General features: G+C 47.4%; 1 long non-coding RNA gene across 1 annotated transcript; it reads right to left on the minus strand.

The window, feature by feature from the left end:
- Positions 1-3543: 3543 nt before the first annotated feature.
- LOC123281390 (uncharacterized) lies at positions 3544-26100 on the minus strand. The gene is made up of 4 exons (XR_011498860.1): positions 26019-26100; positions 25363-25488; positions 25044-25137; positions 3544-3919 (listed from the first exon to the last, which is right to left on the minus strand). It is a non-coding gene; the product is annotated as an uncharacterized lncRNA (long non-coding RNA).

Genomic DNA, 26100 nt, shown 5'->3' on the forward strand with positions numbered 1-26100 from the left:
CTCCTGCAAAGCCTGTGAGCTTCCTCCATGGGATTAAAGCCACCAGGAAGTTTTATGATTGAAAATTCCCCTTTGCCTAGGATTTATTTAGATATTCCTCTGACACACTTTTGCTAACTCTGTAGCTCCGGTGGGAATTGTACAAGGAAATTTACTCGTAAGTCACAAAACCAAGCTAATATGACAAGCGGAGAAGAGCCATCTGGCAAATTGTTTGTAAAACACTTTTCTTGTATTTGTTAAATCCCGTTTCCTTGTAAGTCATTTACTAGGAGACTCAGCACACACAGTTTAACCAACTCTAAAAGTCCCCCAAAGCTTTCTGGGTGGGTATCAAGGCCAGAAAATAGTTAAAGTCTTCCAGGTGAAATACACAGACTTAAGAAGGAAGACTTGGATCCCTTCAGTGATGGGGTATTTAATGATGGCGTCATGCAAGAGATCCAGGCATTATGTAACAGACTCAGAAGCTTCTAGAATTTCCAATAACTGACATAACAAAACCTGCCTTTCATAGGTTAAGTGCCAGACCACTTCCCTTGGAGTTCATAAGAGGTGGAGAAGAAGGGGAAACAGCAGGAAACACACAGTTCCCCCAGACTTAAAGGGCAGAATCAGAGTTCTAAGACGGTCACACCCACAGCACATTGTTCCACCCAGGAGAAGAGGTATGAAAATAAAAACTTCAGGCTCCCATTCCAGCTGATAGTGAGTAGGGAGCAGAAATCTTTAGACAGAGTCCAATGAAGGCCAGAAGAGTCTTTAACTAATAAAGCGCCGAAGTGCTCCATTTCATTTCAGAGCACGAACAGTTTAGATCTCTCTGGTTATTCTCTTTGGGGACTGGGACTATGAAATGCCATAAGACTTTAAATGGTTCTTGGATTAGAATCTGATAATTAGCAATCCTTAATTCTGACTTTGGCTTTTTATTCATGGCTTAATTAGTAAAGGCCACATTGACTCTTCAGGTTTGGAATAGCAAAGTTGAGCTTTGCCCCACACCCCAGCCCCCTACCCTCATGTCCCTGCCCCCTTCCTCCTCTCTGCCTCATTCCATCCTGACACCAGAAACACAGGTGTGGCCCCCTCCCCAGCCTCAGCTGCTCCGCCTGCTCAGCAGCTGACATTGTGAGCTGGGGCGTTGACAGCTGTCGTTGCCCAGAGTTCGTATGGAGAGACAGATCCCAGAGGTAGAGACCTGCAGAGCAGATAAAATTTGTTTTAGCAAACTGAGGTGATGTCAGATGAAGAATTTACGAAACAGGAGTCTCTGGCCTGAGGTGAATGAAGGGTTTCAGCAGTCTCCAGCTTCCATCTGCCCCCCACGTGTGGGAGGCCTGCCACACTCCTGCTCACACTGACTCTTCACGACTTCTCATTCTTCTCACGACTCCAGAGTGAATGGGGATCCTCAGGAACCCTTTAGTGTTGGGAAAACGATAGGAAAAGGGCTAGTTGTACCCTCAAGTTCCTATTGCCCCAGAATCTCAGGGGACAAAAAGTCTGGTTTAGGGTATCACGGATTGTAATTTTTTTTTTTTACTTCACTTTCTCCATCTTTTAAGTGAAGACAGTCAGAGTCAACCCCACATCTCCTGCCTGCACTTACTGTCTCCACAACCTTAACTTTGCCATCCTTTGGAGAAGAATTTGTTTATATTTAAAGAAAAATGTCTATAAATGTGATAAATTGCAAGAATCAGGAAGTTTAAAAATCAGTTTTGTTTCAAACGAAGTAAGCAAGACCTGGACCTTTGAATCCTGGGCCCTCAGCTTGGCCTACTATGCATCATGAGAAGTTCTTTTTCCAACAGCTGTCTGCACTTGTCAGTTGTCTCATTACCCCATTGGTAAGGGATAGAAATGGTGTGATGACCTGAAACCTTATTTTACTGAGTTTGAATCGTTCTATAACTTATTTTCAAAGCAAATGAATGTCATCCCATTTGCTCTTCTCATCAGTAATCTGGGGTGATAAAGAGACTAAACTGAAACCCAGCTGTGCTCTGTCTTACAGGAGTGGTGTGGACTCAGGTTTTCTGTTTATTCAATATTTACAGTTTCACTAGCCTCCCACGGAGAGTCTCTGGGCACTTTCCCACCACAAGGTCAAGTTCCACTTCCGTCCACGCACTGGACGGGTGCGTGGGTGACTGGAAGGTCAAAAGCTTTCCTCCCCCTGTGCTCTCTCTCTCTTGACCCCCTGGTCAGGCTGAAAGAGTGAATAGATAGAAGAACCAGGAACAAGGAGAAAACAGGGTCTCTCCGGCGGGTCTTCTCCTAGTCCCGAACATGCCTATCTCTTCCAACCCTCTCCCCATCCCCCATGTCCAGCCGCAAATTCATGGTTCTCACCACAACAGATTGTAAGAGGTAGGATAGAGCAATGACTTCCAGAATAGTGGGGAGGACCAGATAGTTCACCTAAAGGTCACAACTGGGAAATCAGAGTAGTTGATCAACACGTGGTGCTTCCTCATTCTTGGAATTTGAAGAAAATTCAGATCACAAAATGTTCCTCATGCAAAGCACGATGTTAGTTCTGGAAAGCAATGTGTGTGTTGAGAGAGAAAGGTTAAATGGGAAAAGGAGGCCCAGTGTCAGAGGGACCGTCTGGTCTGTCTGCAGTCTGCTCCCCGAGAGACCTGGGGCCTGGCTGCATAGCAGTGTTTAAAGAGTCTTGAAGAGGACAAATGCTTAACTATTGACAATGGAATAAAGGAATGCAAGCAGTTTATCCAAGGTATATCTTCACAATGTAACAGGACCCAGAATGAGTTGGGAAATACACACAGACATGAAGTGCCCAAAAAGAGAGAAAATTTGTGAAAACAGGTGGTGATATGGAACGAGGTGGAGGGAAGGCACCGAGAACAATGGTATGCCCAGCAATTCCACTTTTTTTTTTTTTTTTTAAAGATTGGCACCTGGGCTAACAACTGTTGCCAATCTTTTTTTTTTCTGCTTTATCTCCCCAACCACCGCCACCCCCCCGCCCCCCCGTACACTGTTGTATATCTTAGTTGCAGGTCCTTCTACTTGTGGGATGTGGGACGCCGCCTCAATGTGGCCTGACAAGCGGTGCCATGTCTGCACCCAGGATCCGAACCCTGGGCCGCCGCAGCGGAGCACGCGAATTTAACCACTCTGCCACGGAGCTGGCCCCGCAATTCCACTTCTGAGACTGTGTTCTAGGAAACGACTGGACAAATTTATATATATACACACACACATATATACATATATATACACACATATATGTAATATATGTCTAAATATATGTATCACAACATTATTATTAATAGCAAAATTATGGGACAAAACTATCAATAGGACATAAGTTAAATAAGTTGTGGTATATCCATAGAATGGAATACTATGGAGCCACTTGAAAACAACAACATTATAAATTGATATATTAACATGGTTAGATGTCTACATATGTAAGTTAAAAAAGCAAGTTGTCAAATGACATTTACAGCATGATTCCATATTTTGGTTTTAAAAAAATAGGCACATATGTGTGTGATTTAATTTTTTGCAAAGAAATTTATTTATACATTACATTTATACAGAAAAGACTGGAAGAAGATATAGCGAAATGTTGATGGTAATTATGGCTGAGTGGTGGCATTCTTCTTTATGTACAGAATGTCTTCATGGTTTGAACATTTTATAATGAAACACACACACAATCACGTCTCATCGATGAGAAAGCGCGGCCGGGGCTGCATCCCGGAGTCACTGGGAGCCCTGACTGCTGTGCTCCGGAGCTCCTGGGGTGACACGTGCCTGTGTCCCCTCGGCAACATGTGGCTGCCTCCTGGTGCCTGGAAGGAAGGAGGCTCCCAGGATTCTGCTTCTGTCCCCAGCTGCTTTATGGAGTAGACTGGAAGATTTGTGATTTTGGTCACTCCTCAGAGGAAAATAAAAACAGCAAATGAGTCAGAGAAACTACACGTAAGGAAAAATAAATAAGTCCCTCAACCTCAAGCACACTAATCTGAGGTTGAGGGCTATATCATTTTGCCCTAGGGTCAAGTTCTGAGTGAGAAAAGAGAGAATCTGAAGATAACCTCTGGTTTCAGGTGCACACAGAGCAGGCAAAGCAAGTCTTTATTTGAGGTAAAACAAGCAGAAAAGGAGAACATCACCTTCCTTTTCTTCCTTTTCTTCCCTTCTACCCTAAGCAGTTAAAATTAAGACTCGCCCGGGGTGTGGCATGCTGTACTTTCTATGTCCCCAGGCAAAGACCTGGACGAGCTGATAGAACCTCTCCAAGGAGGCGAAGGATAGGGGTGAGGAAGGCGCAACGAAGAAAGAGAAATAAACAACAAAACCGCAGGCAGACCCGAGTACCCCGAGTTGGACTGGGGCTTTGTTTCACTCAGCTCAAGAGTGAAGACGTCGAGGTAGACCCCAAATTCTGAAGACCTGGTGCAATAAATCAATAAGAAAAAAGGAAGGAGAGAAGGGACAGGACATGGGTATGTATCTACGTGTGTGAGCGTAAAATAATTAATTCCATCAGTTCACGGTGTGTAAAAGAGAGTTAAAGAATCATCAGAATTCCATAGGGAAGGAGCGCAAGAACAACTCTGAATTGCCCTCTAAACCCTCTGCAACAGACAAGATTCTCCTTCTGGAAGTAAGGCCCCGGATGACGCAGGTGGGCGGGGTCTGGCCGCAGCCCGGAGAGGGCGTGGCATCTCTGGCTGCCGGCATTCAAGTTCTCGCGGTGCACAGGGACTTTTCTCCCCTTCTTGCACAGGGACCTGCCAACATAAAGGCCTTCGCCTCTCTTAAGTCAGAGGGAGGGAATGCGAGGTGGGGAGAGTTTTTCTGGGGAAGGAGGTGACTCAGGAACAAAGCTTCCAGCTGTTTATCACTCCCAATATCCTTTCCTGCTATTTCCACTTTCTGTTCCCATCCATCACTTTAAGAAACAGCTTCCTCTCTAATTGACTGTCCTGACCAGAGGCCTCATCCAGCAGGCTGACACATCTTGACGTTTTCTTATCAAAGTTTAAAAATCAGTTTAAAAAAAGTTACTTAACAAACTTCAAGTAACAGTTTGTGATCGCCAGACATTCCGAACACCACATGCTACAATCCTGTGAAGTTTTATTATTCTCTATTTTTGACTGGAAGAGCTGGAGGCTCAGAGAAGTTAAGTAACTTACCTAAGGTCACATAGCATAATCAGCAGTAGAGCTGAGTTTTGAATTCAAGACTTACGTACAGACAAGGATGTTCTGACATCCTTGGTGGTGTTATAGCGATACCCCCAAATGTAAGAGCTGGATCAGTCTCATGATCCACCCAAGAGCCGAAGTTTGACGTTTGTTTGTAAGCGTTATGAGTATGGACATTTCACAATGACACCAGGGCCAGATTGTTGGACAACCCCAACGGCAGTAATCTCAAATGTTTCCAATCATCCTTAATAACCCACTAAAGATCTAGCGCTCAAGATATATTTAATCTTTTGTGAAATACTTGGATCTTTTACTTTGAGCCACTGAGAGTGGGTTATAGGCCCATGGCTAGTTTAGGGGCCAGTTAACAGGATTCCCAGAGATGTCAAGGTAACTGACCCAAGTTCCAGGTTCCAGTTTGTTAACTTGAGCACCCGCTGCTTGAAGCAGATGGTGATCCTTTTGTTAATTTCAAAATAATCCTTCCCGGCTTGAGTGTCAGTTGCCTGCGATGTGCAGGGAGGGCTGGCCAGCCGAAGGCCCAGCTCAGACAGGCAGGGAGCCCGTGGTTCTGTGCTCGCCCGTCTCCTCCCAGCTTCTGCTCCCTCCTCTGAGGAGTCCCACTTTTCTTAGGCACTTGGCTTTCATGACCCCTCCCCACTTTCAGTGACCCTCACACGACATTCTGTCTGCAGGAGGAGGTGGGCCAAACGGCCCCACTCTTCTGTCTGGGGGACCCTGGGTGTGCCTCTTTCTCAGATGGGGCAGTGTCTTGGCCATCTGTAAGCCACCAGGTAGAAAACCTCATCCAAAAAGATCATCCGTGGGTAATGGGTCCTCTGAGGGTCTTGGGTAATGGGCTGCTGGAGTATTTTTGATGAAAAGCTCTTGGAAACACATCTTCAAGGAAAACTTCTTGATCTCTATTTTCTGCAAGGGAACATTTGGGAACGTGACTTTGACTTCCCTTCATTTTCCTTAAAATTCAAAGAATCCTCCTGTTTCCCCATAATTCCCTCTATTTGATATCTCTGCTTTCTTTTTCTTCCCCATCTAGTTTCTCCCTGTTCATCCTTTGGAAACCTTAAGAGGAAAGTGTAAGGGGACTAATGTTTGGAGGCTCTTTGTGCCAGTCCAGTCATTGGGTACACACTCACATACACACAATTTTGCTTATTTTATACACATGATCTCCTTTAATCCTCACGTCAAACCCTTAGAGGGTATTAGCATGGCCGTTTCACAGATGAGGAAGCTGAGTCACAGAGAGGTTACATAATTTGTGGTTGGTCACTACTACATTGCTTGTATAGTAAGTACTTTAAAAATACTTCTGTAGAGACAGTGCGATTAGAGGTGTCTTGGACAAGGGGGGCAGTTAGTGAGGTTTCAAGGACAAATCAGGAGCCAGCCCTCCAGGCGTGGTTAACAGATGAAGTGCCCTAATCAAGAATCAATACCTTCAGAGGTAGTGACTTAGCATTTAAATTATAGTATGGAACACTACACTAAAGAGTTTATTAATTAGCATAAGGGATGCTAGAAATATTTCTGTTGGTGAAATGAATGGGTGATGTATTCTCAAATAGACCATTGGTTAGAGCTATGACACAGCCTCCAGTGCCCTTGCATAAATAAGGCTTAAAAAGTGACCAAGTCCAGCAGTTTAATGCCAAAGGGCACCTCCATTGGTCCTGCGTCCCGCCAGTTGCCTCTGACCTACCGGAAAGCATGCCTTGCACCTCTGAGCAAACCTCCCACGCATAGTCCTTGCTCGCCAATAAATGTTTGTGTGCTTGGCAGACTTTGGCCTGAGACTGGCTTTCATTGCCAGCAGGAACACCACTGTGGGGAAAGGGACATCAGCCCACTTACTTCTGCTCTCTGGAGTCTCGCCATCTCTGCCAGGTGGTCCCCGCATTTGCTGAATGCCCAGACTGGCATAGGTGCATCCGCAGCAGCCCCACAACTGTGAGGAGCAAAGCTAGACTCTGCGGCCATGTCCAGCTGCTCCAAAGCCCACGGGCCAGCTGCCTCTTGAAGAAAGGATGGAGGACAAAGCGAACCAACAGAACCATTCGAGACCAATGGTTCTGTCAGTCAACAAGTAGGAAAAAATCCTTTCTATTGACTGAACTATCTTTGATCTTCCATAACGTGAATCCTCAGAAATCCTACTCATGTCATAAGTTCTTTAAAGGTCAGGTTGAATATATAATCCACTTTAAGTCCTAACAGGAAATAAACGATGTTCAGCTCGAAGAACATACTTAGGCTATCTCATGTAAAATTCAGTACTGGGTCCACAAAATGAGGGGGGGCGGGGGGCGGAAACCATGCACACAGTTTCTCAGTGTTCCTTTTCAAAAGGTCAATTTTATTTTAACTGTGCTGTCCCTGAGCCCAGCCAGGGAAACGCACCCTTCTCTTTCATGTGGTAAGACTCCGGGCTGCTGCTGTTTCAAACAATGATTGTCCAGATCATCAACAAATACTTATTTTTAGACCTGAAAGGATGAGAATTTCCTATCCCTCCACCATCTTCTGAAGGCGGTGGGGCCTTGTTTGTGAGGATTATCAACAAGGATATAAAGCAGAAGATCTTCCAGATTTTTTTTCCCTCGACATGGACAGTGGACTGAAAGCATTTCTGAATTGCACCCAAAAAAAAACACATCGTGAGCAGGAAAACCGCCTCTATGGGGATGAACAGTGAGTTGCAGTCTTTAAAACATTCATCTTAGTTTTTAAAACACAAGAACTCACCGCAAGAGACTGCTGTGAACGTTTCCCCTGAATGTGTTTATTGTGTGAGACCAACAGTATCAGGGCTTTGAGCTTGTGATACTGGAAGCTTAGATTTCAGAGCTGGAAGGGGGTCTTAGAGATTGTCTGATCCAGCATTCTCATTGTCCGTGTGAGGAAACAGGATTACCTGAGGCCCTAGAAATAGCTAGATGTAGAACCAGAAGGATGCAGAAGTTTGGAATCCTAGTGTCCTTGTCCCATGACAACTTCCTAGAAACTAAAGTACCTGTGGGGTCCAAGCCAAGGGACAGAGTTGAGGCCTCATAGGTAAAAAGTCTCTAGATCCTTTTATACTGATCCTTCGATGATAAAGAGTCACACTGGGCTCAGGGGGCCCAGTAAATCTCCCCTTCGCCACACTTCTCTTGAAATCTTTAGTTTCTGCCTAGAAGGACTTGAAGTTTTTAAGACTTTTCATTTAAGGAAATGTATTTATTCCTGTTTTGGAACAAACACCCTGAAGTGAGGCCACATTGTCTATCCCTTGTAAAATCAACTTCCCATCCACGGCCAAGTGGCTGGTTTCCTGAAGAGCTGAAGGCCAGAGCCCCTGGCCGGGGTGAATGACAAGCCATCCATTACCTGGCTTTGTCTGATGGCTTTATGAAGATCTGAAATCATCAACCTGAAAGCAGCAATAGAAAGTGAGAGGGCACAACCAGAAGGACCTAGAACTAGAAAATATGACTATGTCCTGGGGGCCTTTGGGGAGAAGAAGAAGAAAAAGAAAGATTGGCGACAGATGTTAGCTCAGGTGCCAAGCTTTAAAAAAAAAAAGAAAGAAAGAAAGAAAGAAAGAAAGTGAAGATTTCCTGGTGCGTTCCCTGGGGCTCTCCACGTGAATTTCTTGATCCTAAATGGGAAGAATCCTGTGCTTGAGTCTACCGGTGTACAAGAATAAAAGAGATTAGGTGTGGGATTTGGGGGCAAGAGAGAGAACCCACTTTAGTCTAACTTTACTCTGGAAACTCTCAACCTCCTAGTCCTTAGCTCCAGGGCCCTCTGCTGAACCTTTCTCCCTGTTGGACACTGTCCCTTTGTCCATGTTCTCTGGAAGTTGTGTCTTTGCAGGAAGCAAGGATGATGTTGAAGGTAGGATGGTCCAAAAGCAAGAGGGCTTAGTGATTTCAACACTCGACAGCCCATTTACCCCATTTCTTTCACTCAACATACATAATCTGAACACTTAGCCTGGGTTGGCTCTGTGCTTAGCACAGAGGCTGTGGTAAGAACCAACACCTACATTTTCCCTGCTAATGTCCTGTCTCACTCCTGGTGAGCAGACCAGGGCCAGTCCTTCCCCTTAGCTCCTGAACTAGGCTTGGAGAACTCTGCATCCTCCTGGGCCTTTCATCCATTCCACAGAGATTTATTGATTCATCTACTATGTTGGAAACACTGTGAGGGGATGCAGATGAATCAGGTAAGCATCCTGTCCTCACCATCCAGGGGCAGATGCTCCTATAAAAATAGCACACCCATTTGGGTTGTTTCCAGTTTTGGGCTATTATGAGAAAAGCTGCTCTGAATATATTCGTACAGTTTTTGGGGGGAACATATTCCTCATTTATCTTGGGAAATGTGTTACCCAAAGGTCCATTATTGGATGAGTAGGTAGACTGTGGTGTGTTCATCCAATGGAATATTACTCAGAAATTAAAAGGGATGAACCACTGATACCTCCAGCATCATGGAAGAATCCCAAACCCATTAGGATGAGCGAAAGAAGCCAGGCACAAAAGAGTTCATTCTGTACGATTCTATTTATAGAAGGTTCTAGAACAGGCAAACTAATCTATAGTGAGAGAAATCAGGACACTGGTTGCCTCTGGCAGGGGCAATTGACCAGAAAAGATACATGACAGAAAATTCTATATCTCGTCTGGGTGGTAGTTACACATATATACCCAGTTGTCAGAACCTACCAGACTGCACATTCAAAATCTGTGTACTTTATTTTACGTAAATTATATGTCAATAAATATTTACTTTTAAAAAAACTCACAAATCTGCACAGAGTTCATTTGTATCCAAAACAGACATGGCAAAAAGTTCAAATTTGACAGTTAGGTGGTGGTTACACATGCATTTTTTTTATTTATTGCATTGTTTTGAATTTTCTGAATACTTGAAAATTTCATAATAAAAATATTTTAGAAGTTGAAAAGCAAAAAAATAGGTATAGAATAATCAAATCCCAAGTTAGAAGGGATCCTAGCATTCATTTAGCCCAACTTCCCATCTCTAACTGGAATCCCCTTAAAACATCCCTGTTGGACGGTCTCCAAACTCGACTTGAACACACTGAGGAGAGCACTTACTACCTCCTGGGGCAGCAGATTCCAAAACTAAAATGATGAGTGCGGCAGCCAGGGAGGTACAGAGATGGGGTGTCATGGAAATTCAGAGGGGAAAGGGAGGACCCCTGGAGAGGCCCCCTCCAAGGAGTAGGTTCATTTGAGAGCTACCATGCATTGAGCACTTCCTAGGGGCCAGCCCTGGGGATGCAACAGTGAGCACAAGCTGACCAAGGCCCTGCAAGTGGCAGAGCTGCAGCCAATAGGACTGTCGGAGTTCTGGTTCTTTCCTCTCTGCCTTCTGCTCTCCTTGCCTCCTAGCACCGACCTCGCTCCAGCTCTTGGGTGAGCTGGAAGAGAGGAGAAGGGCAGGAAGGAAGTCAGCCACCTTAGAGCCTGGCCTTGTAAGGAGTCAGAGCTGAGAAGCCAGGCTGGACGCTGGGCAAATGCTGAGAGGACCTCCCTCTTTTCCACCTAGGACTCAGGCAAGGTAAAGAGAACATTCTGGAAACTGCATATGAAGGAATGTTCTTCATGGCAACATTAACTACACAGCAAAAGGGTGGGGGCAGGCCAGTTATTCCTCAGAGATCACAGTGCAGCTGAGTGGCTCTGCTAGCTGAACCCGCCTCCCTCGAGGGCTGCATCCCCCTTGAGGAGGGCAGGGTCCTGGGGACTTTGTAAGCATGACTGGTTCTGTCACCCTCTCCCTATGCAGGTGATGATCAGGCGGAGGCTGCAGATTAGCTTTCCCATCACTTAGGGTTCTGAGGTTGCCAGCAACAGAAAATATTAGCCTGGCTAATCTAGGCAAGAAAATGGATATATTGGACAGATACAGGGTAGTTCCCAGAATAGGAGAGGGAATTGAATCAACAAGCTTTTCAGGACAAGACCCAGGACCATCTGGAATCTGAGTGGCAGAATCACATTGGTAGGCCCATTGGGACAAACCTGTGCCAACTGACCTCATGTCTGCTCAACAGAAAGAGTCTGATAGGCCAGCCTGGTGGTTGTGTCCATTGCAAGTAGGCAGCTTGATTGACAATCCCACCAAGACTGAGAGAAAGCATATTTCCCCAAAGGAAAATCATGGTGCTGTGGCCAAAAGAAGGAACACTGGGCAGGTGAAATGCCTGGCATAGTGGCACTGCCCTCAGAGCCTGCTGTGCATCCTCATCTGCCACAGGGCATTTTCCAGGTAACGTGATGTTACGGTGCACCGTGGCACACTGTGCCTGAACGCACCAGCTGCCCCACGGCTACCCCCGAGTCCTCCCCACTGCAGTCTCCCTGCTTGGATCTCAAAGAGCAAGCAGAGGAAGTGGATAATGTGGATTCCAGAACGTACTTCTCTCCAAGTCCACCAGCCAAGCTACGCTCACGAATATGAGTTTTCCAGGACCTCCAGTTTGGACCAGCTCAAGCTCAAATTGAGTGGGAGATATCACTGGGAGCAATCACTAGGATGATCTTTCTGAATCACCTCTGTCTCCATCAGGCAGAGCAAGTCTCAGCTTTTACCTTGCAAGCCCTGCCCCAAACCCGGCTTTAAGGAGTGCCTTCTGGCGGCTGTGATGGCAGCTTACGCAGGTCAGAGAGGCTCACAGGTCTGACTCTAATCTTAGCCTTGCTCTGTAATCTGTGCCGACTCCCAAGGTGAACAAGACCAGGAGGCAGGACAAGGTCAAGGGGAGGAGTGAGAGGTGGGGACCACGGGACACAGGATGATGGAATGCCCAGTGTGGCAAGGCCAGCTTTAAGGCTGGAATTCTTAAGAATCTGGTTAATTCATTCAGCCACTAGGATGTGAACTCCTGGATTGCAGTTCCTGGTTCGCTTTGTTTACAGCCCTGCCCCCACTGCCTAGAGCAGCACGCGGCTTGGTTGGGAGTCACGAAGTATTTGCAGCATGAATGGGTAACGTTGCTTTGCCTTTTTTTCAAAACTGGTTTGGGATCCTCTCTCCCAGTGGCTGGGCCTGCCTGTGGAGAGGGACTAGAAAGGCACCTCTGTCATTTGGTCCTGGCCATCAGGGGAGCCGAGTGACAGGGCCCGGCAGCTGGCCAGCTGCCCTGCAGTGCTCAGGGCTGATGGTGAGTCAGGAGCGCTGCCTTCAGCGCTGCGCTGCAGAGGCTGTGACGTGGGCCTGGTGGCCCCTCTGGGCAGTTGCTCACAGCAGAAACACACAAACAGACACATGAGCCCTCAGCTACAGAGTGCCGGAAGGAGAGCAGGATGGTTATGTAAGAGACAGGAGGGGGATCAAAGGCCTTCTGCACAGCGCCTTCTCCCATATTGCTCTATTCTTGGGCTTCTTTTCTTCTTTCGACTCCAGAGGATGCGATGAAAAGGAGGAAAGAAACCTGCCTCTGAAAGAAGTTTCATTCACGGAGCTTGGGAGACAGGCTCTCATCTTAGCTCATGCCCCTCGGGGGCTGAAAGGGAGCCCCACCTCCACCCAGCCGGGCCGACAGGGCCCTGGAGCCACTTGCTCTCCTTGGAGGCACCCTTGGCACCGGCGATTCCATCCTGCTGCCCTGTTCACTAAGCCCATTTTCAGTTCACCTCTCTTCCCCGTGCCCCTCCCTGCTGGGTGGGGGTCTGGTGATTGTGGTCCCCATCGCAGCCCCCCCTCGGCTTCCTTCGCTCCTGCTTCTCCCTGTGGTTTCTGTGGTCAGAAGGGACCTCCCCTTGGCAATCACTGTCCGGGGGAGAGGAGAGCTGCCTGTCACAGCTGACCCTCAACAGCTGAGCACAGCTTGCCTCCTGCTTTGCCCAGCATGGCTCCTTGGGGACAGTCAAGGAGACTCATTGCACCCCAAACTCGCTCCTGAGCCCCCTTAAGTGCTATCTTTGCCCCCTCCACCTGTACACCTCAGGGAGCAGTAGGCAGGAAGGTCTGGAGCAGGACTCTGGAGCCAGATACCTGAGTCACAATCCTGGCTCTGCCACTGGCGAGTTCCTACCAGGGAACCTCGACAGGTGCCTGCAGCTCTTGTCCTCGCTGTCCTCATCTGTCCATTGGCTGTAATCGCAGGACTCACCTCATAGGCCCGTTCTGAAGATTAGCTGCCTGAATGGAGCACTTAGAACAGCTCCCGGAACTAGCAAAGGCTTGATAAATATTTATAATTATTATCACACCTGCCCTAATCCCGCCTACCCTTTAGGGCTGAGCTGGAAGTCTCATTGGGTCTTTCTCTTCTCTGAACGCCCCCCAGAGTCCATCTGGTCTGAATCACACAAGATAACGCTCTTGTATCCATCACATATCGTCAATAGGTTCTGTGACTCGATCTTGTTCCAGTTACTCCACATGGTAATCTTTGCTCCCAGGGAGATTGTGGGCAACCACGTGGTGGAAGGCCTCTCTTGTGGTTGCAAGGACACTCAGCAGCTGCCGACAGTCTCCATGAACTAGGACATGATGTGTGGGGTGGCCCCTGATTTCTTATAAACTGATTTCAAAACTCTCTTTTAGGGTTTTCATATTTAAGTTCAAACAACCAAGGGATATTTGTCATGAATCTATTATGTGTTCAATACTATGGAGACAGAAAGATTAATCTACCCATCTGCTCAGTTCGAGCCAGAAACCTTTGAGTCATTCATGCCTCCCTCCCCCTGCGTCCCCACCTCGAGCCGTCACCCGGCCCTGCGGCTTTCACCGCATCCTTCCCCTCTTGAACGTCCTCACGACACTGCCCTAATCTGGGCCCCTCTGCTCTTGCCTAGACTGTGACAGAAAGCCCTCGCTGGTCTCTGCCTCCAGGCTCCACTCCCAAAACCCCAGAGGTGTCTTACCAAAATACAAATTAGATCCTGTCACTCCAGGAGTTAAACACTGTCAGTGTTTCCTGTGGTCCATGGAATACAAGTTCAAATTCCACACGAGGCCGTTATCAATGTGGTCTACAACCCTGCCAGACTCAGCTCCCACCACCCTCACTGCACACGTTCCAGGCTTCTGCTGAGAACAACTTTCTTCCCGACTCTACCTGGCAACCACCAGCCTTCCTTCAAAACCAGATCAGGCGCCACTTCCCTGAACTTCCCCAGAGTTTGTCTCTGCCTCTTTCTGCTCCCATAGAACCTGGTAGCATCCATTATTAGAATACCTGTCCCTGTTCACAGATGGATCTCCTTTGCAGAGCAGTGGCTCCCAGGAGGAGGCACGGCTCCAGCCTTGTTCCTTTGGCACACATCCCTAGCAAGCATTAGATGATCCAGAAATATGGGATTCACCTAATGCAAACAGCACCCTAAAGGGACTTACCTCCCATTTTTCTCTTGTCCTTTTCAACAGTACTGATTGAAAGAGTGGTTTAAACTCAATATTTCCAATTTTGCCCATCTCATTCTCTCTTGAATCCACCCCAACCAACTGCTTGCCAGAGACCTCCATGTTGTGAAACTCGGCAGTCAGGTCTCTGTCTTCATCTCCACAGTCGCTTGCTCCTCCTCCTTGATCTCTTTCTTCCCCGGGCTCCCAGGACACGCAGTCTCCTGGTGTTCCTCCCATCTCATCGTTGGCTCCTTCTCAGTCTTCTTTTCTAGTTCTTCCTCACATCCCTGACCTCTTAATGCTAGAGAGTCTTAGAACTTGGTCCTGGGATCTCTTCTCTTTTCTATCTACTTTCTATCTCACTCTCTGGGTTACCTCATCCAGAGTCACGGCTTTAAGCACCATCTCTGTGTTGATTATTCCCAAGTTTATAACTCCTGCCTATCCTTCTCTCTTGAACATAAGGCTCCCATATCCAACTGTACATTCCACATCACCGCTCTGCCTTGCAAACCTGTTACACTGAAATCCTGATCTACCCACCTCCCTTCTTCCCCTGCAGTCTTCCCCATCTCAGTGAACGGCCACTCCAAGCTTCTGCTTGCTCAGCCCAAACATCTGGAGTCAACTTCGAGTTCTTTCTTTCTCTCACACCCGACCTCCAATCCATCGCCAAATCCTGCAGGTCTACTTTCATTGTACACGCAGATTCTGACCCCTTCTCACTATCCTGGGCAGTCTCACCTCAACTACTTCAACAGGTCCCTAACTGGTCTCCTTGCTTTGGTTCTTTGTCCCTGTCAATCTATTCTCAACACGGTGACCTGATTGATCCCATGAAAATCTAAGCCAGATCATGTCACTCCTCTGTGCAAAGCTCTCCAGTGGCTCCCATCTCACTTACAATGGTCTACAAGGCTCCATGCAATCTGGGCCTATGACCTTTCTGGTATCATCTGCTACTGCTCTCTCCCTCTTCTCTTGACTCAGCTTCAGCCACACTGGCTCCTTACTGTGCCTCAAGCAAGTCATGCACCCTCCTGCCTCAGGGATGTTGCATTTACTATTCCTTCAGCCTAGAACGCTTCCCAAAGCATTGGTTCACTCCTCCACCACCTTCAAGGCTTTCAGTAGGTCACTTTCCCAGTGAGGTCTTCCCTCAATGCCTGTTATATTACTTGCAATTTACTTTAAAATACTTCAGTACAGTCAGTAGAGTATTATGTATGTGCCAGCTCATTTAAGTTTTAATTCCAGAGATGGTCAGTTCACGTGCAATCAAGAATGCATAGCTCGGAAATGCTCAGCTGGCATCCTACCAGAAAAGGCACACTCCGAGGCTGCTGCTCCAAGAGTTTCTGTCATCTGCAACTCAAGCAACAACCAACACTTTGCTAATTAATGTGCACACTAAGTCAAAAAAATAAGTCTTTCTTGGTGAAACTAGAAACATGTTATGTAACAGTGAAAGTGAAGAATCGGCTTTCTTAGGTAAAATTAAAATTATTTCTGTGGATTCTCTAACAGTTGGGTACAATCATCTAGGGACTTAGGGACACTCTCTACTGTGATGCACACAGGGTATAAGAATCCAGCAAGGCTTGTCCCCTGTCCCCATCAGGAGAGACTTGCTCCCTACTCTGTCCCGTATTCGGACATTGGTTTGGAAGGATCTGGGGTGCGTGACCCCACCTAGACAGCACAAAACCTCAGAAATGTGGACAGGTCGATGGGAATTCAGAACAGCTTGTATGAACAATTTTGGGGCCTGCTTTGCTAACAATGAACCGGTTAATAAACGCCATAAGCAGAATCTCGTTTGAGATGTGCTTTGATTGTCTCCTGACAGTGACGTTATGGAGGAGTGGCCAACCCTCACCTACCTTGAACTTCTTAGGGGACAAACTATCTACCAAAAAAAAACCTAAGAATCGAGCATATCAAGACGTGCTTAAGTCAAGTTTATAAGACCTTCTTATTTTAAACTTTTGCCATCCTCCCATACCCTGTATCTCTATCATTGTTTTAGTTTTCTCCATGACCTGTCAATATCTAACGTCCTATATATGCGACTTTTTTGTGTCTATTGTTGTCTCTACCTGTAGATGATGTAACCTCTATGAGGTCAAGGACATGTATATTTGTCTGTTTTGTTCACAACCATAACCCAGTGTAACCACAGTGCCTGGTATAATAATAATGCCTGGATATTTGTTAAATGAACAAATAAAAGAAGATGACAGTGCTTCGAGAGAACAGACAAAATGCTAGAAGGAGTTCGAAAGAAAAGAGGACTACTTTTGGCCGGAACATCTAGAAAACATAGAATTTGGTCGTGTCATGGAACAAAGTCAACCAGTATAAACAACACGTATAGGCACAAATCTACTGCCTGCCAGGCACGGAGAGTCACATCCTTTAAGAAAGGTCAGCGAGTCTCCTTGAACCGAAAGCGAAAGGGACACACACAACGTGGAAAAGTTTTGTCCAAATTTCCAAGTGATTCAAAAGTGAAGTCTGCAATCTCTCTTGAGATGGGTCATTATTCTGGTTTTGCATCACTCTGGCGTGGGGCAATTCTCAAAGAGCTCAGGACGGGTTGCGTAAGTCTCTGGTGGGAGTGGACTGGGGCTCACACTGGGGTGAATTCGTTTGTGCACGCTCTAAGTCTTTCTTAAACTTCTCAAGAGATCCAGGAGAAGGGCATTTGGGGCAGAGAGAACAGCGTGAGCCAAGACACTCAAGAGAGAAAATATAGACACAGAGCACAAGGCAGACACGGAGCACAGGGTGATTCCAGACGAAGGGTCGGGGACATTGGGAGAGCAGGCAGAGGCTCCACTGCAGATCCCTGAGTGTGGCCGGTAACAGAGAGTCACACAACATTTGTAACCACGATATACGCTCAGAAATGTTTAAGAAGATCAATCCAGCAGCAGTGTGTAGGATTCACTGAAGCAAAAAGAGATGGGTGGACAGAGTAGGAAATGGGTGTAATTTTCCAGGTGAGAGGTAGCAAAAGGCAACACACTTGGAGACAGTGAGACAGGCAAGCCAGCTGTCAGGGAAGTGGTCAAAGAAGAGGGCGGGAGAGGTCACAGATGGCTCTGGGAGAGGCCACGGTCCATCTAAAGCCCACTGCCGTGTGTGCCTCCTCATGTTGACACTCTCCCAGCTCCGAAGGCTTGTGGGCTCCGCTAGGAGACATACTTGACTCCACAGCAGCAGCCTGGCAGCCTGGAGGGATTAACCCAGTTTGGTTTTGCTGGCCACTGGATGGAGGTGGAGAGAAAGGCAGGAAATGCAAATTCCAGTGGTCAGCGGACACTGCGGCTGGCTCCAACACCCCCCAGCTGGCACTGACATGCAAAGGGGGTCACTGTGGGGTCCAATCAGATGGAGCCACCCCCATCCAGGAGGTTGGGGTTCAATGAGCAGCATCTAGCCCCACCTGGGAAAGCCCTCACCACCAGTCCCAACTACGGGAAATAAGATTTAGGCAGCAAGAGCCGAGGCCCCAGAGAGATTTGGAGCAGAGATCAAGAAATTGATGGTGAAAGGCCGGGGCCTGGGCCCTGGGCAGACCCAGTGTGAGGCTACCAACCCAACCACAGGGCCTGCCAGCTGGTGGGGAAAGGACTCCAGGCATACAGCCAAGCATGGCTGAGGGACCATGGGACTAAGAGACACCTATGTCTTAATGGATACGCTGGGGGAGGCTGGGAGTCCCTCTTCCCCCAACATTTCCTGCCCCACTCCCCACGAAGCTTCAGGCAGACACGGGGGCCATGGAATGGCCAGTGTTTACTTAACCTTTGTCTATTTTCTGTTGCATATCGGGAAGAAAATGAGTGCTTTTGGGTACACATACACAAATAACTCTAACACAGATACCCCTGCCAAGCTAAACAGGTTCCCTTCTCTGTCACCTCTGCCCCCTTTCCGTACCTTCTGGAGAAGATCCGAACTAGCAGTGAAAGGGCAGAAAAAGGCAGCGGAGACAGGAGAGCCCACGGCCACCAACGGGCCAGATGGCCCCCATGCAAAGCCCTTCCCATGGCTGAGCTCTCTTCAGTCCCCTGCCAGCTGCCCCTCCAGAGCCCCTGACCTCAGCGGAGCAGGCGAGTCATGGGAGAGACGTGGGGGTGGCACTTGGAGGGGACTCATTCCAGCAGCCCTGCAACACTCCTTCCGATTGAGAAACGCCTGCCCTGTCTTCAGGGACGTCCTCCACACGCCACCTTCCAGGAGGAGGAGAGCCAAGCTCTCGCAGAGAATCTGGCACTCTCCCCTGTCCCCTCCACTCTCCTCAACCGCTCTTAGTGATTGCTTCTGACTCCCCTGACAAGTGACAGGTCACCTTCCCCAGCCTGGGAAACTGCTAATCACAGGACTCTGACAACTAGTGCAAGTGGCTTTTGTCTTGGCCCCGGTCCAAGGTGAGAGTGTCCAGTTGATTTCGGTCTGCGGCCACTCTGGTATCTCCAGCGGGAGACCTCTGTATGTCTGGGAGCAAGTGTCCTTGGAGATGAGGCTCCCTAGCCTTCCCCCACCCCAGCCCAGCAGAGCAAGGAGGGTCCAGGAGCACAAAGCAGGCTCAGCTGTGTGTGTGGGAACCGGAAGTAATGAGGGCCCCAGGAGACTCAGATCCTTCCTGGAGGTTCTGAGATGTCACGAGGTGGCGTTAAGTGATTGACCCAGGAGGCAATTGCTCATCTGGTCAGAAATAAATGGGTCTGTCTGATCTCTGGATGGGTATGTCCTTGCAGACCTCAGAGAACGGAATGAGTCAGGAGCCAAGGGAGAGAACTGGGTACTGAGCCAGGTGCCACGCCGGCTCTTTTATGTCATCTCATTGAAGCTTCGGGTGTACTCTGAGGCGTGTTTATTTTGTCCCCACTTCACAGCAGAGGAAACTGGAGCTCAGAGATATTAGGTAACTGGCCTAAGGTCACGCAGCCAGAAAGGGGCAAGCTGGGGTCCAAATCCAGCTTTGGCTGATTCCAGAACCTAAGCTCTCTTCACTACATGAAACTACCTGGGCAGAGAGTGTAAGGAAGAAGACGGGTTCCCGCCATTTCCCAGAAGAGGGGTTCAGGCCTCTTTCCAGGAAAATAAACAGTTCTGTTATGTCACCAAAATTCATATGTTCAAGTCCTAACTCCCAGTATCTCAGAATGTGAGGTATTTGGAGAGAGGGTCTTTAAAGACGTGATTAAGTTAGAGTGAGGTCATTAGGGTGGGCTTGGGTCCAACATGACCTATGTTTTTATAAGAAGAGGAGGGGCCGGCCCCATGGCTGAGTGGTTAAGTTCACACGCTCTGCTTCGGTGGCCTGGGGTTTTGCTGGTTCAGATCCTGGGTGCAGACATGATACCGCTCATCAGGCAGTGTCCCACATAGCACAACCAGAAGGACCTACAACTAGAATATACAACTATGTACTGGGGGGCTTTGGAGAGAAGAAGGAGAAAAAAAAAAAGGAGACTCGCAACAGATGTTAGCTCAAGTGCCAATCTTTAAGACAAAAAAAAAAAAAAAAAAAAGACGAAGAGAAGATTAGGACACAGACACATAGAGGAAAGGCCACGTGAGGACAGAGCCAGAAGGTGGCCACCTACAAGCCAAGGAGAGAGGCCTCAGAAGAAAACACTCCTGCTGACACCTTGATCTTGGACTTCCAGCCTGTAGAGCTGTGAGGAAATAAATTTCTGTCGTTTAAGCCACACAGTCTGTGGTCCTTTGTCGTGGCAGCCCTAGCAGACTAAGTCCCCACTGACTGAGTGGCCATTGTTTTCTAGACCCTGTTCAGGGTATCTCACATTGAGTTATCCTCAGAACAGAGCCCCATCCAGGAGGCAGGCAGGGAGACTGAGGGATCGCAGGCGTCCACACAGTCCCTTAACTGATGGTGCACTGTGGCTACAAAACGCAGCAGGTGGCATATGCCACTGTCAGCTACCTTTCATCTGTAATCACCCTGGTAACAACCACCTCCGCCTCTCCTCAGGACTCGAAGGAGTGCAGGAGGGGGTCGGACAGACAGACACTGACCCTCCCTGGCTGTGGACACAAGCTGACCTTGAGGCCCTGACTGGGTGGGATGTCAGGCACTTCTTCCAGTGTTCTAATTTGAGCAACTGGTTTTCTCCTCCGTAATGATCCTAGGGAAACGTAGGATGCCTCGCTCCTGGGTGCTCCCTGATTCTCCCTGTTCCCACCTGTCAATCATCATCAGCGATGACTGCTGACCTTCCAAAGTGATAACGAGCTGGAGACGCACCGACAAACAAGAAAACCCAGACTGGAGGTGGAAGAAAACTGGTCTCTGAATTTTGTGAGCATTTAATTTGAATGGATCCTGTCAGGAGTGAACAGGAGTTAACACTCACAATAAAGGGAGAAGAGGAGGGGCCAGCTTGGTGGCACAGCGGTTAAGTTTGCATGTTCTGCTTCAGCAGCCCAGGGTTTGCCAGTTCAGATCCCAGGTGCAAACCTATGCACCACTCGTCAAGCCATGCTGTGGCAGGCGTCTCATATAAAATAGAGGAAGATGGACATGGATGTTAACTCAGGGCCAATCTTCCTCAGCAAAAAGAGCAAGATTGGCGGCAGATGTTAGCTCAGGGCTAATCTTTCTCAAAAAAAAGGGAGAAGAAGAAAGCCCCTTTGAACTGCAAGTGGTGGGGAAAGAACATGGGGCGTTTTACGAAAATGCGCCCAGGAAGGGGCAGGGGGAGGTTGGAAATGGTGTTTCAAGAAGAAAAAAATTTTACGCACACATGTATGTGTGTCTGTATGTATGTTTATGTATATACACATATCTGTATATGTGCACGTGTGCACACACACACTTCATCTTCTGCAATGTAAGGGCTTGGGGAATTTCAGACGCAGAAAACGCCTTTGCCAGAGCCGCCCCACAGGGGAGGTTTAAGCCTGTCTCTAACATTTTTCTTGATTCTTCAGTCAATTGGAAAGAAGTCACAGAAATGGGACTCCTCATAAGTAAGACAAAAAAAAAAAAAATCTGTATTTTTAGCATCTTGCAGTCTCATATTCTCCAAACCTAATAACTTCCAAGTGGAAATCCTGATAATTTTTAGAAACGATTTCTCTGTTTTTCCCAACCCAAAGACCGTGAAGATACGGCTAAAGGCATGCAGTCTAGTCTCTTGCCTTTCCCCTTAAACCAACAACGAGGAACCCAGAAAAAAGTCTGCTCTAGAATTGTCTCTAGTGACATATGTGTGAAAGATTTAACGGTATGCTTTGTTTATTCCATTTTTATTCGCATGTACAAAACAGAAGAAGGACAAACCTCTGCCTGACCTAATATTCTAGAAGAAAATAGGTTCTGACCACACTTCATTACGAGCATGAAAAATATCCCTTCTGAAAGGGAAAAAATACATGTGGTGTTTATGCCTCAGGCCAGGAAGCATACCCTTCAGCTCGGGCTCTGCTCTGAACAGTCATCTCCACACATAAGCTCATTTCAGTGTGACCGCCTTTGTGCGCCTCAGTGAGCAGGAGCAGCTAGTTCAGGCAGAAGTTCCTGCACAGCACATGAGAGGATTAAACCTGCCTGTCCGGGCCAGGATTGGAAAGCGCCTGAAGCTCTTGGCCTGTGGATGGAGACAAGGAAGCCCAAGGGCAGTCGGCCCGGGGTGGACTGGTTGGAGGCTGAGGGTCTGGAGGGGTCTCTCCAGAGAGCGAGCTGTGGCCCTGGGTACCCCAGCAGCAACCATCAAATCCACATAAAAGGAGCAGGAAATGGGGGCCAGAGAAGCCAGCAACAGTGATGGTGTGGTGGGGCAGGTAACTCCTACAGAGGGTAGAAAGAGCGTCAGGAGCACACACGGAGCAGAGAGGCAGGTGGGGGTGCGAGGTGGGAGGGGGAAGGGCTGTTGGCACTTGTCCTGAGCACAATCATAGCAATTAACAAGTTAACAGGTCTCTGTTTCAAAGATTCTGTGCACAGCTCTGGCCTGAGGATTGTAGGAGTTTTGTTAAGATCCAAGAACAGATCTGACAGTGTTGCTAGGCAGATAATATGGACAGGGTTGTAATGTGAATTTGCTGCAATATCTAAGATTATTTAATTCTGCTACAGAAAATAAGCAAAATCCAGTATAGAAGCAAGTAGCTTGCCTTAGACTGAATGTTTGTGTTCCCTCAAAATTCCTATGTTGAAACCCTAACTCCCCATGGCATGGTATCGGAAGGTGGGGCCTTTGAGAGGAGATGAGGTCATGTGGGTGGAGCCCTCAAGAATGGGATTCATGCCCTTATAAAAGCGACCGCAGAGAGCTCCGCTGCTCCTCTGCCATGTGAGGTTACGATGAGAAGATGGCCATCTGTGAACCAGGAAGCAGCTCCTCACCAGACACTGGACCTGCTGGCACCTTGACCTTGGACTTCCAGCCTCCAGACTGTCAGAAATGTTTGTTGTTCAAGTCACACGGTCTATGATATTTGTTATAACAGCCTGAATGGACTAAGACTGGCTTACAAGACATGTTAGCTACAGAAAAAGAGAGCATACAAGTACTACACATAGATGAAAAAGGATGACCCAGGTAGTTCCTCAAAAAGTTAAACATAGAATTACCATATGGTCTAGAATTCCACTTGTAGGTATATACCCAAGAGAATTGAAAGCAGACACTTAAACAGATCCTTGGACACCAATGTCCAGAGCAGCATTATCCACAATAGGTAAAAATAACCCAGATGTTCATCAACAGATGAATGGATAAATAACATGTTGTATATACACACAATGGAATATTATTCAGCCTTAAAAAGGAATGAAATTCTGATACATGCTACAACATGGATGAATCTGGAAAACATTATGTTGAGTGAAATAAGCCAGACATAAAAGGACAAATATTGTATGATGCCACTTACATGGATTATTTAGAATAGGCAAATTCATAGAGAAAGTGGAATAGAGTTTGCCAGAGGCTGGAGGGAGGGGGGAGAGGGGAGTTATTGTTTAATTACAGAGTTTGAGATGGTGAAAAAGTTCTGGAAACGGAGAGTGGTGATGGTTGCACAACATTGTGAATATACTTAATGCCACTGAATTGTACACTTAAAAATGGTTAAAATGGTAAATTTTATGTTATGCATATTTGTCACTTTTTTTTTTAAAAGGATGCAACAAGAATGTTACTTATATACAGAAAAGGATGGAAGAAGCAAGTCATAAGGTATGGCTTATGCCACCTCTAGGATGACAGCTATGTTATCCCTAAATCTGCCACCATTGGTGACATCATTTTGGTCCCTTTCTGGCCCCTCATGTGCTTTGCCTAGAAACACGGATAAAACCCATGGCTGTTTAGCAAGCTGCTTCTTGGCCAGGCACACTCGCTCCCTCCATCTCTCTAATAGAGCGAGTACGTGTCAGCTCAGACGCTCTCCTCTGCTGAGCCTCCTTGTTCAAACCTCAACCCTGGGCTGCGTAACTACCCTATGAGCAGAGAAGGCTGCTGTGGCAGAGAACACAGGCCATACGAACATCACACAAATGAGAATAGAAGCAGTGTGGTCCTCCCACTCACTTGCATCCTGACCCAAGTTGGTTAACCAACCTCATCTTTTTACCTTGTTTCTCATTGTGTTTTCAACTGATTCAATATACCGTGTGGTTCGAGCATCTTAATTTGGCCTAAGAGCCTTTCTGTTCCAGGAACACCTCTGGGATCGCATTATGAACTGAATGTGTCGTCCTCCCACTAAATTCATACGTTGAAACCTTAACTCCCAAGGGGATGGTATTAGGAGGTGGGGCCTTCGGGAGGTGATTAGGTCGTGAGCATGGAGCCCTCATGAAAGACATTAGTGCCCTTATAGGAAGAGACAGGAGCGAGCTTACTTCCTTTCTTTCTGCTCTGTACCCTGTGATGATGTAATAAAAAGATGGCCATCCGCAAACCAGGAAGCGAGCCCTCACCAGACACCAAATCTGCCAACACCTTGATCTGGGACAGAACTCCCAGCCTCCAGAGCTGTGAGAAATAAATGTCTGCTGTTGAAGCCACCCAGTCTATGGTGTTTTTGCTACAGCAGCGTGAACGGATGAACACAGTTTACCTAGTAGTGGAACTGGAGTCCACCATTGCATCAAGGAGATTTCTCCCATAACACAGGTGAAAAGCCAAGCACTGTGCAGGAAATGGTAAGAAATAAATGAGTGAAAGGCAGTAAAGATTGGAGAAAACTAGAAGAGGGGATTGCTTCTCCTGCCGGTGTGGTCACAGAGGTTGCACCAATACAGTGAGATTTGCGTTTGGATAAATGGCGGGTAGTGTGGTGACACATTAAGAGGAGTGAGACAAAGGGGCACGGAGCAGTCCAGGACAGGGGGAAGCAGCAGGAAGAATCCAAGAGCCTTTCACTTTACGTTGGTTCATGGGTAAACTACCTGGCAAATACCTGTATTAACAGCTGAGCCAACGGAGCAGCCCGGCCTGACGACCCGCGAACAGCCCCGCGCTTTCCCAGGTGCCTGGAGTTTTGCCGGTTGTACCTCCGTGGAGAGAATAATGTATAAATCAGAAACGCTGCCTCATAGACATCTCTTAGCTTCTTAAAGAAATTCTCCAGGAGAAATGGAATACAATTTGTTAAATAACATTCCCAATGATTAGGGTAGGTGTTATAACGTTCCCACTGAAAAGATGTGGAAAGTGACTGTCACAACTTACCCAAAGTTCCCCAGCTGCCAAACGGCCCAGCGAGCACTGAAACCCACCTTTGTCTGGCTCCAAAGCTTGTGTCCGTTTTCATTGCATCAACCGAAAACCAGGTCTGGAGAGGACACAGCTCAGACTCAAGGCAGGGGCATACAGATGGGCCTTGAGCAAGGGTCCCTGGTCACCTAGAAGAGAAGACAGACCTTGTTATTTTGTCACTTAGTGGGGAGGTTCAAGACTGTGACACAGGCACTGGGAGTCTGGAGAAAGAGAAACATATTAGATTAAAAATGGAGCTGGCTGGTGCTAATTAGTTAACCTCTAATAAATGGGATGAATAGCAGGATGTAATTAACCGCTGCTTAAAGAGGACCCTAGGTATTTCCCTCAGTGAGTAAACCCCTGTGGTTTGTTATGCTAATTCCAACTGAAAAGGTGGAAGGACTACAATTCTTATCTGGAAAAGAACAGAGCACGTTTTGCTGTATTCCTTTGGTATGTTGATTCCAGATAGTCCAAATAATTTTTTTCAAAGACAAAAACTGGATTCCATAGAAGATTAGATTATCCGGAGGAAAATTTCATGGGGCAGGATGCTGGAGGCAGATGTGGGACTGGGGGTGCCTGAGGAGTGGGGCTGTCGTCCTGCAGGAGGCACCTCAGAACCATGGCCCACTGAGAAGCTCCAGGCGGAGGGAGCAGTCCTTCTGCTCACCCTTGTCTCTGCTTCTCCTTTTGCTCCTTCCCGGGGCTGGGAACCTGAGTGCCCCACGCAGCTGGGAGAGGCTGTCCGTGCC

The sequence above is a fragment of the Equus asinus genome, chromosome 27 (assembly GCF_041296235.1).
Source record: "Equus asinus isolate D_3611 breed Donkey chromosome 27, EquAss-T2T_v2, whole genome shotgun sequence".
NCBI lineage: Eukaryota > Metazoa > Chordata > Mammalia > Perissodactyla > Equidae > Equus > Equus asinus.